The 16,073-nt window shown below is 34.6% G+C and overlaps 1 pseudogene; it reads left to right on the top strand.

The window, feature by feature from the left end:
- Positions 1-13,385: 13,385 nt before the first annotated feature.
- On the top strand, positions 13,386-14,940 carry LOC132522991 (large ribosomal subunit protein eL22-like; annotated as a pseudogene).
- The last annotated feature ends 1,133 nt before the right edge of the window (positions 14,941-16,073 follow it).

Below are 16,073 nucleotides of genomic sequence, written 5' to 3'. Positions count from 1 at the left end.
TTCAATACTATAAATGACCCTGAAAGCACTGCTATAGCTGTATCCCTCATATTTTGATGTGTTGTATTTTTATCTGTATTTCATACAGACTATTTTTTCATTGGTTTTAGACTTCCCCTTTAACCCTGGGTTATTAGATATGGGATGTTTAATATCTAAAGATTTGAGAATTTTTTAGATTTATTCCTGTTTGACTTATAGCTAAATTCTATTATGCTATTAAAATGTAGCTATGATTTCTACTCTTTTAAATTGTTTGAGATATTTTTATTGGCTTATTATATGGTCTATCTTGTTGAATATTCATATGTCTTTGAAAATAATGTGTATTCTACTGTTGGGTGAATTGTTCTATATGTCAATTAGGACTATTTGGTTGATAGTGTTCAAATCTTCTATACTCTTACTGTCTTTCTGCCTATTTGTTCTATCAATTACTGGGAAAGGATTTTTGATGTCTCAATTATAATTTTAGAACTGCCAACTTGTTTTACTAACTTCCATTTTTGTCTCATTTATTTTGATGCTCTGTTATCAGTAATATATATATATATATGTATTTATGGTCATTATGTCTTATTGGAGAATTGACCCTTAATGATGATATACTGTCCCATTTTATTCTGGATAGTATTCCTTGTTCCGAAGCTGGCTTTTTCTGATATTAACATAGCTATTCAAGGTTTTGGGGGATATTTTCATGGCATATCTTTCTCCATCTTTTTACTTTTAACTTATCTTTATCAGTATATATTAACTGCATTTCTAATAGACACAGTAGAATTGGATCTTGCTGTCTGATCCAATCTGACAATTGCATTCTTAAGAAAGTTATATTTAAGCCATTCATAAGTAACGTGATTATGGATGTCGTTGGATAAAAACTTTACTAAATTGCTAGCTGTTTTGTATTTATTTAATTTATTATATACTCTTGCTCTGCCTTCTTTTGCATTAAATAAACATTATATAGTATATCATTTTACCTCCACTATTGACTTATTACTTATACATCTCTTATAAAGTTTGTAGTAATTTCCTGCTAATTTAAAATATACATTGTTATATTTTTAATGAATATACCTTTAATCAGGTTCTACCCTCAAATGATTGTTTCACCTATCATATAAGCTTGTTAAAACTGGCCTTAATATACCCTAAGGCCAGTAGTGTCACTGTTCTTTCTGATTAAAGCTTTTGTCTTGTGGTGGAAATAAAGAGGAAGCATCGGGATGCATATACTTGTCCCACCCACATGACTGTGTTCCCCTCTCCAGTCTGTATCACCATAGGCACTTCGTAGTTGATTTTTCAGACCCTTTGCTGTGAGAGGCCAATGGAGTTCATGAAGAAAGAGTCCTTCAGGGCATGCAGACTCCTCCAGTTTCTTCAGTGCAGTATTGTTTCACATGGCATTGCCAGTCTGCAATCATCCTTCTTCAAGTATCTGCTCTTCTAGCATCCTACCAATTTTGTTTTGTTATGTGTTGTTTTAAGAACGTGTTTTTTTCTGTATATAGCAGTACTATTGTATTATTTGGAACATTAGTCTTCTCTTAGATGTCACTTTCTAAGAAAGACAACTTCACGTCTGACTCTGACAAACTGTAAACTCTTAAGTATGTATTACCTGCTTGAATTGTCACATAATAGTAAATGTTACACTGAAAATATTTTATGATGAAAGACCTTTGGAATAAAATACCCTTGGAATATTGTAAACAAAGTTTTAACATATTAAACAGGGAACTTTTTAAACAGAAGTACTTAGTAAGTTTCTCACAACTTGACATAACCTTAAATACATACCTTCCTTAGAATGATTGCTTCTATCATAGAACAGTCCTATGCTGAGATCTATACCATTATTGAAATAGCTGAAAATCAATGTGTTATTGGGAGATATATAGCCAGGTGTATATTCACATTGTCAGTATGCTTTATAATAAATGCTCAAGGACTTAAAATTATTATAGCTAAGTGATTTGCCCTTGAAATTCAGGGATTACTGTTATGTATTTTGATTCTTGCATTTTATATAATAGTAAGTTCATTTGGTTCAGAGCCCTAAATGTTTCCAAATGACTACAATTTTTTCAATGCCAGCAGTTTGGAAAATAATTGCTTTGAATCTCATTTTTTTTTTATTACCCATCATCTACACTATGCCACCCAGACAAGAGAACAGTGAAGTAAAAAAACATTGTTGATTTTTTTGTTACATTACAAAGTCTTCCCATTAACGTATATTGATATGGAGTTTTTTTAAGTGCAAGGACTAAGATCACTGAAAGTACAAAATAACATGCCTTAAATTTTGTTGTTTCTGGTAGATAGGCTCTGCTATAGAAATGCTGATTTGAAGGATAGTCACAAAAAGTCACAAAACCAGATATGTAAATTTTACATGGATTAGAATATATTAGCTCAAATTTAACTTAATCCTAATTTTAGAAAAGCTACAGAACTTAACAGATAGTCAAGTTAAAAGCTTATTTATTATAATTTGTGATAAGACAAAAGATCATATATTCATACCATTCCACACTTCACAATATATAGGGCATGGAATTTCTAACACTCTTGATATCTTTGGCTTAATCCCATAAAGTTAACATTAAAAACGTCAATATTTTTTGAGAAAGATTAACAATTTAAACAAATATTACATATGGTTTAGGATTTACTAAATGAAAATTGAAATTCCATTCTGAAATTTAGTGATTATTGATTTCTTCAATCCACATAAAATTAATTTCAGGACACCAAGGCACAGTTCAGTCAGATGAGCACAAATTTCCTTATTTTCTCTGTTCAATGTTAGACAAGAAATATTCAAATATAAACCATGCTATCTTCTGTCTGATGATAGTGTGTCAGATACAGTGGTGTTCATCAACCCAATCTATTCAGCCCCACTGTTTTCCTAGTCATCTTTCATCTAAGGAAAGCAATGTAGCATGGTTCCAACAATTAGATGGAAACAAGTCACTGAGTTGAGCTTTTGGGAATGTTTTGAAGAATGGTGAGGCTCCATAGGCAGGCAGTTATGCTTTTGCCCTTAGGCACTTCATGTTTTTTCCACCCTTTCTTCTTATTTATGCTTGGAATAATGGCAGGTTGTTAGAAGATTATCAACCATACTATGAATGGGAGAATGGAATCCACATGCTAAAAATGGCGAAGCAGGAAGATAGAATGTACCTGGGCTTTCAATGGCATTGGTCAGAAGCTGCATGTTTAAGAAAAACTTATAACAGCAACAAAACAACTAAGAGAGAAGAAGAGGTTGAGAGAGAATGAGAGAGAGAGAGAGACTTAGAATGAAGAATGTTCTTTTATGTTTTTCTCCCTTGTTTGTACTCTTTCTTTGAAAAAGAAAACCATCATAGGATAAAGTGCTAAAAAAAATGCTCAATATTTACTTAGTTAACTTATTCAATATGCTTTCCAGAAGAAAAAAAAAATCATTACATGAAGTGGTTGACAGAATTGTAAAAATATCTCCCCAAGATTTTTTGTTTCCTAGCTGTTCAGTAAAGCAGTGATACAGGTACTGCTGAGAAGAGTCTTTCACATGGAATTAAGGTTACTAATCAATTGCTTTATATTAGGAAGGTTATCCTGGATTACCTGAGTGGACCTAATGTAATCATATGAGCCCTTAAAAGCTAAAGAGGAAGACAGAATCATCAGTCAAAGAGATGAAGCTTAAGGGACTTGACCCACTCTTGTTGGTTTGAAGATGGAGGAATGGGGCCAGGAGCCAAGGAAGGCTAGCAGCCTCTAGAAGCTGAGAAAGATCCCTGATGTCTAGCCAACTGGTAATACCAGCAAGAAAACAGGGACCTTAGCCCTACAACCACAAGGAAGTGAATCCTACCAATCACTCACACAAGCCAGGATGTGGATTCTGCCTTAAAGCATCAAGAAAGGAACACAGCCATGTAGACACCTTGATTTTAGCCTTCTGAGACCCAAGGAAGCTAGACTTCAGACTGTGAAGGCACTGTGAGATAATGCCTGTGTTAAGTCTCTGAATTTGTGGCAATTTGTTATGGCAACATAATGAAACTAATAATCATAGTAATACAAGAGAACCTGTTTAGGACATTTGCAAAAAATGTCCTGACATATTAACCTTTCAAAAATTACTTTCATCAAATTATAAGGCACAGATCAGAGATCAAAACCCTGAAAAATTACTACTAAGAACTCAGTGTTTGAGTGGAGGCAGGGAAGTAAGGATCATGAGATGCAATCAGGGTAGATAGTGTGTGGCTCTGTGGATGGGCCTTTGTGATTGAGTTTCCAATTGGAAGTTTGAAAAATAAATGCCAAAAAACTACACTACTTCAGAGTTTTCACTAGTGTCAGTTTCTAAGAAATCTTACATGAATTACTATAATTTCAACAAAACATTGATTTTACTAACATTTTATATTGTTGTAACTCTAAGGTTTGAACAATAATGTTTACTGTGAAATATAGGAAATTTATAATTATGTGTTTTTAAATTTTTTGCATGTAAAAAGTAGGTTGATTGAGACTATGCAATCCCATCTATTCACTCTTTGTGATTATACTGAAGTGCCATTCTCTTCAAAAAAGAAGAAAATATAGAGAGCTCAACTGAAATGAAAGGATTATAGTAGTATGAATTACTCATTCATATTAGTGATATATTCAATCAATCCAAAATATTAATTGAATAACCATTATATCCAATGATTTTTATACATAAATTTACCTATATTGCCACAACACAATGCATATTTTGAATGCATTTAAATTATTTTACACACATATACAAAATAAGACTGCTGATGATTAAATTTCACCTCGAAGTATCTTATTAGGTGATTAAATAGTAGGTGGCACAGAGTACAGTGAGTAGTACCAACTATTATTTCATCACTCACTTATAATAAGAAAACATTGAATAAAGAGTCAATGTTGTATTTATCTGAGTTTCCCAAGCAAACAACAAAATACCTAATACGTGGGAACATAAAAATGCTGTTGGAGTGAACTGTATGTTAATAGTTACACGATTTAAGCAAGAACATGACCAAGGATAAATGTATAACTGAATAGTTATGTTCTGTCATTTTGATAAAAAATTTCAAAATAACACTAAAAAGTCAAGTTTTGTTCTCAATTATTTGCTATCTTTCATTCTCTAAACAAATATTACATGAGTACTTGCCATGTAGCAAGTATCCAAGACATTTAGGGAATGGAAACGAACAAAGAGAGTCTCCGGCTTTAAGAATTTCCTGGACATGTTAGAATGTCTGCCACATGCAATACCTGAAGATGTTTATTAGAGCTTTATTCGGCATGCAGCAAAGGGCAGAGGAGGAAGTGTTTAACTCAAGGTAAGTTGTTTATCTGCTGGGGGAAAATCAGTGAAATCAGCTGAGAAAAACTGTCATGTGATATTATGGTTTAGTTATTCTGAAATGGGAAATAAAAGAATATTTTATACAGAAATATTAAATTATTTTATGGTGTGCAAATTAAATTTTTTGCATTGAGGTTTTTTAAAATGGCAATGTTAATCATGAACTTAAGAAAAAATATAGGTGAAAAAAGAGAAATGAGTTATATTTTTCAGGATTGGGCTGAGGGGAATATACTCCAGGCAGTGGCAACGGAAGATGCAACTTGCAGGGCTGTGAAAACTCATGGAACTTTTGAATGATGACAGGGAGTTCAGAGCCAGAGCAGAGAGGTTTTGTAGGCAGACAGGGATGAGTCTGAGAAGCAAGCAGGAGTAAGATCAAAAAAGTTCTCAAATATATTGCCAACAAGTATTTGACTTCAAGCTAGGCTCTGGGAACTCAATGACAGATGTGAATTGCAGAGGAATGACCATATTTCCATTTCAGAACAATCACTGGCAACAATGTGGAGAGTCAGAAGGGAGGCCAGAATGTGAGCACTCAAATGAAGAAAAAATGAGCATGAGCCCAATGCCAGCAGAAATAGGGTGGAGGAGAGGGCTTCAAGAAAGGTTTAGGATGTAGAGTCTGTAAGACTTTCTGATTGATTTGAAATGAAGGGGAGGAACTGCCAAAGGAAGATTCAAGGACCACCCCAATTTACTGGTTAGCAAAACTTAACTTATCACACATACTTGTGATAACTATAAACTGAGATTTAAAAAAATCTTATTTATACTTGAATTTCAGAGTTAACCTAAACATTTCCTAATAAAACTTGCCTATAATTATGATTCCTTCTATTTTTTTCCTAATACTCAAAAGCAGTGATTTTACATTTCATGTAATCATGGTATAAGTGGCATAAGAAATACTAATTGCAGAATATTTACTTCAATAAGCCTTTTTTCTCATGTGTTTGAATATTTCAAAACATAGTTTGTGACATTAAAGAAAAAATAAAAAAGATATAGTTAATTCTAAAAGGCACCATGAAATGCAAAAGTGCAACCTATACTTAAAAAAACATTAAAACATTGAGTATTTGTCCACATACATTGCCCACTGATTTGCAGCAGCAGTAATTCATGTAAAAGCTATCATGTAATATACATGAGATTGCTTTTCTACAATCTTGCAGAAAGGATACTTGGAAGTATCCTTTTGTACCAAAACTGGAATCATTTTTCTGATGATAGGGTAAATTAGGTGAAGCTTTGCATTTCATGAGTAGTCAGTAAACGTAGGTGGGTGAAATCATTTATTCCTTTCAAACAGATCACAAAATGTGTTATTCTTGATGATTTCCAACAATATTATAAGTCCTTGAAGTAGCACATGTATTTGCAGAAAAAAAAAATACACATAAGCAAAGCAGGGTGAAAGAAACAAAAATTTACCCATGATCCCAATAGCGATTATATATATATATTTGAAAGAGAGAGAGAGAGAGGATGCTAGCTAACTGACTAGGTAATCAGACTCCCTAAGCAAAGTCTACCATTACAGGGATTCTAGGAATCTAGGGGTGGGCAGGAATATAGTGATTCTAGTACGTCATAGTGCTTAGTCACTGGGGAAGCAGTCTGGCAAGAACACATTGGCCAATCTTGGGGCAGCTGGAGGCTGTCAACCAGCTATCCTTCCTGCAGAAGTCTTCCTTGAATAGAGATGTAAGCAAGACACCTCCCATCCATCCCTTGCTTCATACAGATTCTCTTCTCTGTGCATGAGGTTTGGAAAACAGCTCCTTCATCATTTTTTTTTTAAGCTTTGTATATGCATTTTTCTTTTGAACCAGAATCATTTTTTTAATTTAATTTTTAAAAAAATTTTTGGCCGTGTCCAGTCTTTGTTGCTGTGTGCAGGCTTTCTCTAGATGCGGCGAGTGGGGGCTGCTCTTCATTGTGATGAGCGGGCTTCTCATTGCAGTGGCTTCTCTTGTTGTGGAGCACAGATTCTAGGCACGCGGGCTTCAGTAGTTGAGGCATGAGGGCTCAGTAGCTGTCGCTCACGGGCTCTAGAGTGCAGGCTCAGTAGTTGTGGCACACGGGCTTAGTTGCTCCGCGGCATGTGGGATCTTTCCGGACCAGGGCTCAAACCCGTGTACCCTGCATTGGCTGGCGGATTCTTAACCACTGTGCCACCAGGGAAGTCCCTCCTCCGTAGTTCTTGTCCGTGTTTCTGAGGGGAAACTTATGAGAGGTTAGTGGGAAGAGGTACAGACACCATTGCTGCAGGTAGGTTCAGAGTACCATTAATACTCATCCTCTCCCTCCTCAAACACCTATACTAATTTCCTCCTACCCTTAATTATTACCACAGGATTTGGTAGCTTACCTGGCTTTATGACCCAGGATTAGCTATATAATTTTCTGTGTTCAGTGCAAAATGAAATGTAGGACTCCTTGTTCAAAACTTAGTAAGAATTTCAAAACAGTGACAGCAGAGCAATAGACCAAGCATGAGGTTCTTTTAAGTATGGGGCCCTTCATTTGACCTGTGGGACTGCCCAGGTCAAATGCCCATGAATCTGGCCCTGTTGTGGCCCACACTTAAATTTCTAAAGGGACTGAGACCATGGTAATCACCCCTCTGTCTGGCTGGGGTTGCTGCATCCATCCACTCACAGGTACAACTGGGTAAGTTCCAAATTTCATAATGAGAATGCATAATCATTACTGAACTGAGCATGAGGAATTGGATTAATATCATGATTTTAGGTGTGGAAATGGTAAATAGGAGCTTAGAATTCACTAAATTATAAAACTGAAGAATGTTTCAATGTTTATGCCAGTTGAATGGTATTCTTTTAACAATGTTACTTTATTTTCATATGTGATGGGAACCTCCTAATTCCCGAAAAGACCTGTGACTTCTGAAAAAATAAACAATATCTTGAAGTTTTGTGACTTCACACCTACTTTATAAACTAATTGAGCTGAAGATTGGTGTTTAAAATTCTTGTGTTCTCGAGTGGACAGCTTGTGAAAAAAAATTGAGGAAAAAATAATACTTACTGGAAAATAAGAAATTTATTTGGTAAAGTATAAAAATATTCTATTGGAGAAGTGAATATGGCCTGTGCATTGCTTATTAATAATAATAAATATTTACAAAGCACCTTCTAGGCACTAGGAAAAGTTCTAATTGCTTTACATTTTTTTTATTATATGATAAATGCCCCCATTTTATGGATAAGGAAACAGAATAAGTAAATATAGGTAAAAATTTAAGAGTTACAGTCTTAATCAGTTTTTAAAATTAATTACAAATTAATAAAATTCATGTTTTGGTATAAATTAAATTGTGTTTTGAATCATTTACTTTTAAAAATTTTGTTTTAATTTTACTCAAAGAGAAAAAATATACTCCTGAGTTTGATTAGAGAGAAAAGTGGTCACATTTCAGGAACTAGGTAATATATGATCTTTATATACAATGCCAGCACCCAGGAAGAGACTGCCTATCATAAGCTGTTTTTTCTCAAAATAACAGCTTTATGGAAATATAGTTTACTTACCATACATTTTACCACTTTAAAGTGTGCAATGTTTAGCATTAGTGGTTAAGTGTTCATTGTTTGGTGTATTCACAGAGTTCTGCAAGCATCACCACTATCTCATTTTGGAATATTTGCATCACCCCAGGAGGAAATCCTTTAGCAACCTCTCCCCTGTCCTTCCTCTTCTTAACTCCTATTAAACTCATAAGTTTTTCAAAATTGAAAAAAGTCACATTGAATCCTAACCTGAGGCCCCATTTTTTGTTTGTTTGTTTTTAAGCTGTGAGAGACTTATTTGTTTGAAGTTTATGATAATTTTGTGTTTAAGAGATTTACAATGCCAAATTACTGAGTGATAGTAATGTTAATTTAAATGTGTTACACTAGATATAACAAAATTCAGATTTTTCCTTATGTAGTATGTTTAAGATGGGTTGCTTGTATATTTTAACCCCTTAACATGACTCTGCATTGAATTTCTATGGTAACAGCATTTCTGCAAAAACATAAAAACGTTCAGAGGCTGTGCCCTCTCTCTCCTTTTCCTGTTGCCTTTCAGATCAGGAGAACATGTCTCTCCAGAAGTCACTGGAATGCCCTACATACATTTATTATTATTGCTATTTCCATCCCCCAAATTAATATCAAAACTACCATGATAGATTTGTAAAGAAACCATTTAGGACTACTCATGAGAAAGAAAATTATCTTGGATAATGACAGAAAAGAAAAAAAAAATACAGTTAGAAGATAGGAAGTCAAATTCAAACTGTTTGGCCTAATCCTGAATGTATCATTTTCATTATACAGTCAACTTCTGCTGTGCCCACTTGACTTTATGGCTTAATGATATGATTATGCCCAGTTGATGATGAGTAGCTCTGGTCATAGGATCACCCGAAATCCTAGTCATGTTTAAGTAGAACATAGTGGTATGTGAGAAGCTCTTACTCAAACTAAGAGTAATTTACTGTCACAGCAACCAAGACTTTGTCCCCCAACTTCAATTAGGCTATGATGTTTTATCATAATATTTCATTCCTCTCAGATTTCCTATCTTTGGTTATAGGACCAGATGGTTTCACTGGTGAATTCTACCAAATATTATCAGAAGTCATACCATTCCCTCTCAAACTTCTCCAAAACATAGATGAGGAAAGAACACTTTGAAATTCATCTTACAAGGCCATCATTACCTGATACAAAAGCCAGACAAGGATATACAAAAAAATTAAATTACAGGTCAATATATGTGATGAACATAAATGCAAAATTACCCAATAAAATATTAGTAAATCAAATTCAACAGTACATTAAAAGGATCATACACCATGATCAAGTGGGCTTTGCTTCTGGGATGCAAGGATGGGTCAACACTTGCAAATTAATCAATGTGATTCACCACATTACAAAATAAAGGATAAAATCCTGTGATTATCTTAATAGATGCAGGAAAAGCATTTGACAAATTCAACATCTTTTCCTAATAAAAAACTCTTAACAAAGTGGATATAGAAGAAATTTATCTCAACATAATAAAGGCCCTATATAAGAAGCCCACAGCTAACATCATAATCAGTGATGAAAAGCTGAAAGCTATTGCTCTAAGATCAGGAACATGACAAGAATGCCTGTTCTCACTATTATTTAACACAGTACTGGCAGTCCTAGTCAGAGCAATTAGTCAAGAAAAAGAAATAAAAAGCATTCAAATCAGAAAATAATAATTTAAATTGTCTCTGCTTGCAGATGATATGATATAATATTTATAATAGACTTCACCAAAAGACTGTTATAACTAATAAACAGTTTCAGTAAAGTTGCAAGATACAAAATCAATATACAAAGGTCAGTTGTGTTTCTATACACTAATAATACCTATCAGAAAGAGAAATTAAGAAAATGATCTCATTTACAATTGCATTAAAAAGAATAAAATACTTGGTAATAAGTTTGATCAAGGAGGTGAAGGATTTGTACACTCAAGAATTGTTCCAGATTGAATGTTGAGCATCTTTTCATGTACCTGTTGGCCACTTGAGTGTCTTCTTAGGAAAATGTCTACTTAGTTCTTCTACCCATTTTTTTAGTTGGCTTATTTTGTATTGAGTTGTATGAGTTCCTTATATATTTTGGACATTAACCCTTTACTCTGTATATGGTTTGCAAAATTTTTCTCCCATTCTGTAGGTAGCCTTTTCATTTTGTTGATTGTTTCTTTAGCTGTGAAGAAGCTTTTTAGTTTGATATAGTCCCACTTGTTGATTTCTGCTTTTGTTGCTTGTGTTTTTGGTGTCAAATCCAAAAAATCATTGCCAAGATCAATGTTAAGGAGCTTTCCCTACATGTTTTCTTCCAGACGTTTTATAGTATCAGGTCATACGTTGAAGTGTTTAATCCATTTTGAGTTAATTTTTATGAGGAGTATAAGATAGAGGTACAATTTCATTTTTCTCCATGTGGTTATCCAGTTTTCCAGACACCATTTGTCGAAGAGAGTATTCTTTTCCCAGCAAAATAAGGTATCAAAGAGGTATCAGCACTTCTGTCATTATTGCAACTTTACTCAGAATAACCAAGATATGAAAAAACTGAAGTGTCCATCAATGGATGAATAAATAAGATGCAAAATATATATGTATGTATATATATATATATTTATATTATAATTAATATTATTATATATATATATAATTCAGCCATGAAAAAAATGAAATTCTGCCATTTACAACAACATGGATGGACCCTGATTTATTATGCTAAATGAGCTAAGTCAGACAGAGGAAGATTAAATGCTGTATGATATTACTTATTTGTGGATTCTAACAAAGATAAACTTGTAAAAACAGAGTAGAATAGTGATTACCAGGGGCTGAAGGTTGGGGGATTGGGGAGATGTTATTTAAGGATACAAACTTAAAACTAGTAGATAAATAAATCCTGAAGTTCTAATGTAGAGCATAGTAATTATAGTCACCAATACTGTATTATGAACTTCAAATTTACCAAGAGACTAGATCTTAATTGTTCTCATCACAAAGAAAGAAGTGATAATTAACTGACACATTAAAGGTATTAGGTAACACTATGGTGGTAATCATATTGCAATATATAAATGCATCAAATCAACACATTGTACACCTTAAAATTACACAGTGTTATATGTCAATAGTATCTCAATTTAAAAAAGAAAAAAAAGTAATTTGTTGAATAATTTAGTTATCAGAATTGATGTATGTGTAACTTTACCACCTCAACGTGAAGCCCTGATTTCTGTCTAGTCTAAGCTTCAGAATTCAGTTTTACAGTTGTAAATTAGAAATGAGGATTTTGAAAAGTCCTACACATAAATCCATGTAGATACATATAGCACGTGCACACACACACACACATCATACTTTGTATATTTATTTTGAATAGAAAATGGAATAAGCAGGTGAGTAGTTTCAAAGTTGAAGATTTATTCATTTTTGGAAATTTTTAGGTAATTTTAGTCAGTTTGATATAAATATCAATATACTATATGTTGGCTGCCATTGGTCTAAAAATCTACCAGATCTTCCAGCTCCATGCTACTAATAATATCTAGTACTGTTGTGAGCTGAATTGTGTCCCCCCAAAAGATATATTGAAGTCCTGAACCCAGGCACCTGTGAATGTGACCTTATTTGGAAATGGGGTCTCTGTGATTTAACCAACTTAAGGTAAGGTCATATTGGATTGAGGTGGGCCCTAAGTCCAATGACTAGTGTCCTTATAAGGAGAAAGAGACACAGAGAGGTAGACACGCAGGGTAAAGGGCCATATGATGGTGGAGACAGAGGTTGGAGGGATGAAACTTCGAGTCAAGGCACGCCAAGTATTTGCCAATGATCATCAGAAGTTAGGGAGAGGCAATGAAGGATTCTTCCCAAGAGTCTCCAGAGGGAGCCTGGCACTGCTGACACATCAATTCCAGACTTCTAGCCACCAGAACTGTGAGAAAATAAATTTCTGTTGCTTTAAGTCATATACTTGTAGTATTTTGCTATAGCAGCACTAGGATATTAATACACATACTATATACAGTAGTAGATAGTAGATTGGCCAGTGATATTCCAACTGGGTAAACATTTCTTTGACATGTTCTTACACAGATGGGCATTCACCATACCTTAATGACTTGCAATTTATAATTTTGCTTCTGTGACAGACCCATGATATGAACTTTGGAACAACAACAACAAACAAAAAGTACTGGGTGAAAGAACAGTATTGTTTCTCCTGAGAGACAATTAGAAACTGGTTTCAGACAGGCTGGAAGTAGAGAATGCAAATTTTCTGTTAAAAAGCAGTGGAATAAAAGCATTTTATTTCAATCTCATCTTTTCGACCCCTGGCAAATGACTAAAAGAACAAAAGAATAGTAGAGCTTTTCTGCCTCCGCTGCGGCGATGGCGCCAGTGAAAAAGCTTGTGGTGAAGGGGGGCAAAAAAAAAGAAGCAGGTCCTGAAGTTTACTCTTGACTGTACCCATCCTGTAGAAGATGGAATCATGGATGCGGCCAATTTTGAGCAGTTTCTTCAGGAAAGAATCAAAGTGAATGGAAAAGCTGGGAATCTCGGAGGAGGTGTTGTAACAATCGAAAGAAGCAAAAGCAAGATCACTGTAACTTCCGAGGTGCCTTTTTCCAAAAGGTATTTGAAATATCTCACCAAAAAATATTTGAAGAAGAATCATCTCCGTGATTGGTTACGCGTAGTTGCCAACAGCAAAGAAAGTTACGAATTACGTTACTTCCAGATTAACAAGATGAAGAAGAGGAGGAAGATGAGGATTGAAACTCAGTTATCTGGAGTATTTTGTATGAATTCTTAAATAAAATTTAGGAAACAAAATGGTGGCTTTCCTTGTATCTCTGCAGTGTGGATTGAACAGAAAATTGGAAATCATAGTAAAAGGGCTTCACTTGGGCTGCCACTCACTTACTTGTAATTAAACTTTTTTTCTGCTTGAAAATTTCAATTCTTTTGGTAGAAATACCAAAATGTGTAAGTCTCCTTCAAGGGAACTGACTACTGTTTGTCATTGAACAGGTGGATGAGGGCGTGGAGATGTGAGTTCAGTTAGTTACTATTTTACACAAAAAGGGGTGGGTCAGTTTCATCTGGTACTTTTCTCAAAGATTGAGGAATACAAATGTGGGAGCTCCTGATTCACTGAAAGCAGATCCAGTGACTTGTTTCTGAGGTTCTTGTTTTGGGAAAGTGGCAGTGTCGATAAAATGCAGGCTTCTGGGGCATTTGTCTTCATTTTCTGATTACAAATTACTCTTGATGGACACGGTTATTACTATGTATGTTAATCCTTTTTCTTCCTGTAGAAATAAAATGTCCTTTTGCTTCGCATATTCTACTACACCTCTGGAAAGGGTCTGGAGAGCGACTGTAAAGGTCACAGGTGTTCAATTAAGGAAAGGTCTACAAAATACGAATTTGTAAATAAGCATTGTTTCTACAAGTCCTTGCACCAAACTGTCACTTTGAACCCCACCAGGGAGAGCTGGAGATGAGGAATAGTGGAGCTTCCAAAGGTGGGTGTCGGTGAGGTTGCCTGGGGTCAGGCTCAGAATCCCAGAGTTCTGGAGTCTTACCCCGGGGGCAGGTGTGGAAGAGAGGGGCCTGGGAGACAGCTCAGGCTGAAGAGAAGTCTTGAGATGCCCAGGGAGTAGTCCCTTTCACACCATTTAGGCCACGGCTGGGCTTAAAAGTCATTCTACAAACACGTTAAGCAGGGCCAAACTGAAAGGGCTTCCCACGATATTGGGGGTTCTGCTGTACGTGTACAGGCTAGAGATCTGTGAAAGGTCATTAATGAGATCATAAAGATGTGATTGTTGCTGACAATATCAAGAGTGACTTTGAGAAGAGATCCTGATGCCTTATGGTGCCCTCTAAAATTTAAATTTTACAGGAATGTCTGCATTGATTTAAGGTTATGTTGTATCAAATTCATGTCTTTCAAGAGCGTGCCTTGAAAAGAGGGTGCCTTTCCACACCTGAAATTCTTGTGATCTTGCTAGTTGCATAGCTGGAAATTAAATGTTTTGAGTCATACCTTGGCTCCAATTTAACATTTGGTGCTCCTTGGGTTGAATTTAACATGTTGAGGCTTTGTAATTTCATTTGTGGTAAAGGCTCTAGCATTTTCCATTTCTATGCAAATTTCTTGAAGCAGAATTGTTTGCATGTTTCTCTGCCCTAGAGAAGGCATTGTTTCTTTCAAATTTAACTGAGGCATCAGTTGCTCTTTGGTGCTGTCCATTACCATGATTATTAACTTTGTTAGCAAGTTTGTGACTTGGGTTTGCAAATTTTACTTCTTTGTTGCATTGATGTTCCCTTGTAGTAATTCTTAGTTTGGTCGTAAAAAAATTAGCCTTGGGCTGAAATTAGCATATAAGTTTTTGTTTTTTTAAACTATTTCCAGAATCTAAAACTTGTAATAAAACTGAAAATTTTTGGTTTTTCTATGCCTTTTGAACTCTTGTATTTTGACTTTTGATCACATTTTATATTAAAGTGGCTAACGCATGGCTACTATTATTGTACAAGGCTTTTTTTTTTAAAGGATTGGCATGTTAATCTGTTTAGCAACAATAAATTGGTTGTTTGTCCTCACTGATGAATTGCTGTACCAACAATGACCTTGGACTTCATTAAAAAAAAAAAAAAGAATAGTAGAAAATTCAAGATTTAATATAATAGAAAAAAACCTTCAATATACAAATAGAATTATACTAGCCAAAAAATGTGAAATATTAACCTAAACAAGAGTGCATGATATTTATTTTCACAAACTTCCTCAGTCTCCAAGATATTTGTACATTTCCAAAAAAATATTAAGTATCTTATTCTGCACAACCTCTACAAAATGACAGTTAAGACATCAAGAGTTATAGGAAGGCTCTGGGTACTGTGGAATATATCCTGTTGGGACCCAGATATTTGCGACAGAAAAGCAGATACCTGGCAAATAAAAAAAAATAAATAATAAAAATAAATAAAACCATCTGTACACTTTCTTTCCTAGCCTGAAAGTTACTTCACTGAGAGCTGAATAGAGGAGAGAAGGAAAAGCAT

This window comes from Lagenorhynchus albirostris, chromosome 7 (genome assembly GCF_949774975.1).
Source record: "Lagenorhynchus albirostris chromosome 7, mLagAlb1.1, whole genome shotgun sequence".
Taxonomy (NCBI): domain Eukaryota; kingdom Metazoa; phylum Chordata; class Mammalia; order Artiodactyla; family Delphinidae; genus Lagenorhynchus; species Lagenorhynchus albirostris.
This window is presented reverse-complemented; position numbering and strand designations above follow the sequence as displayed.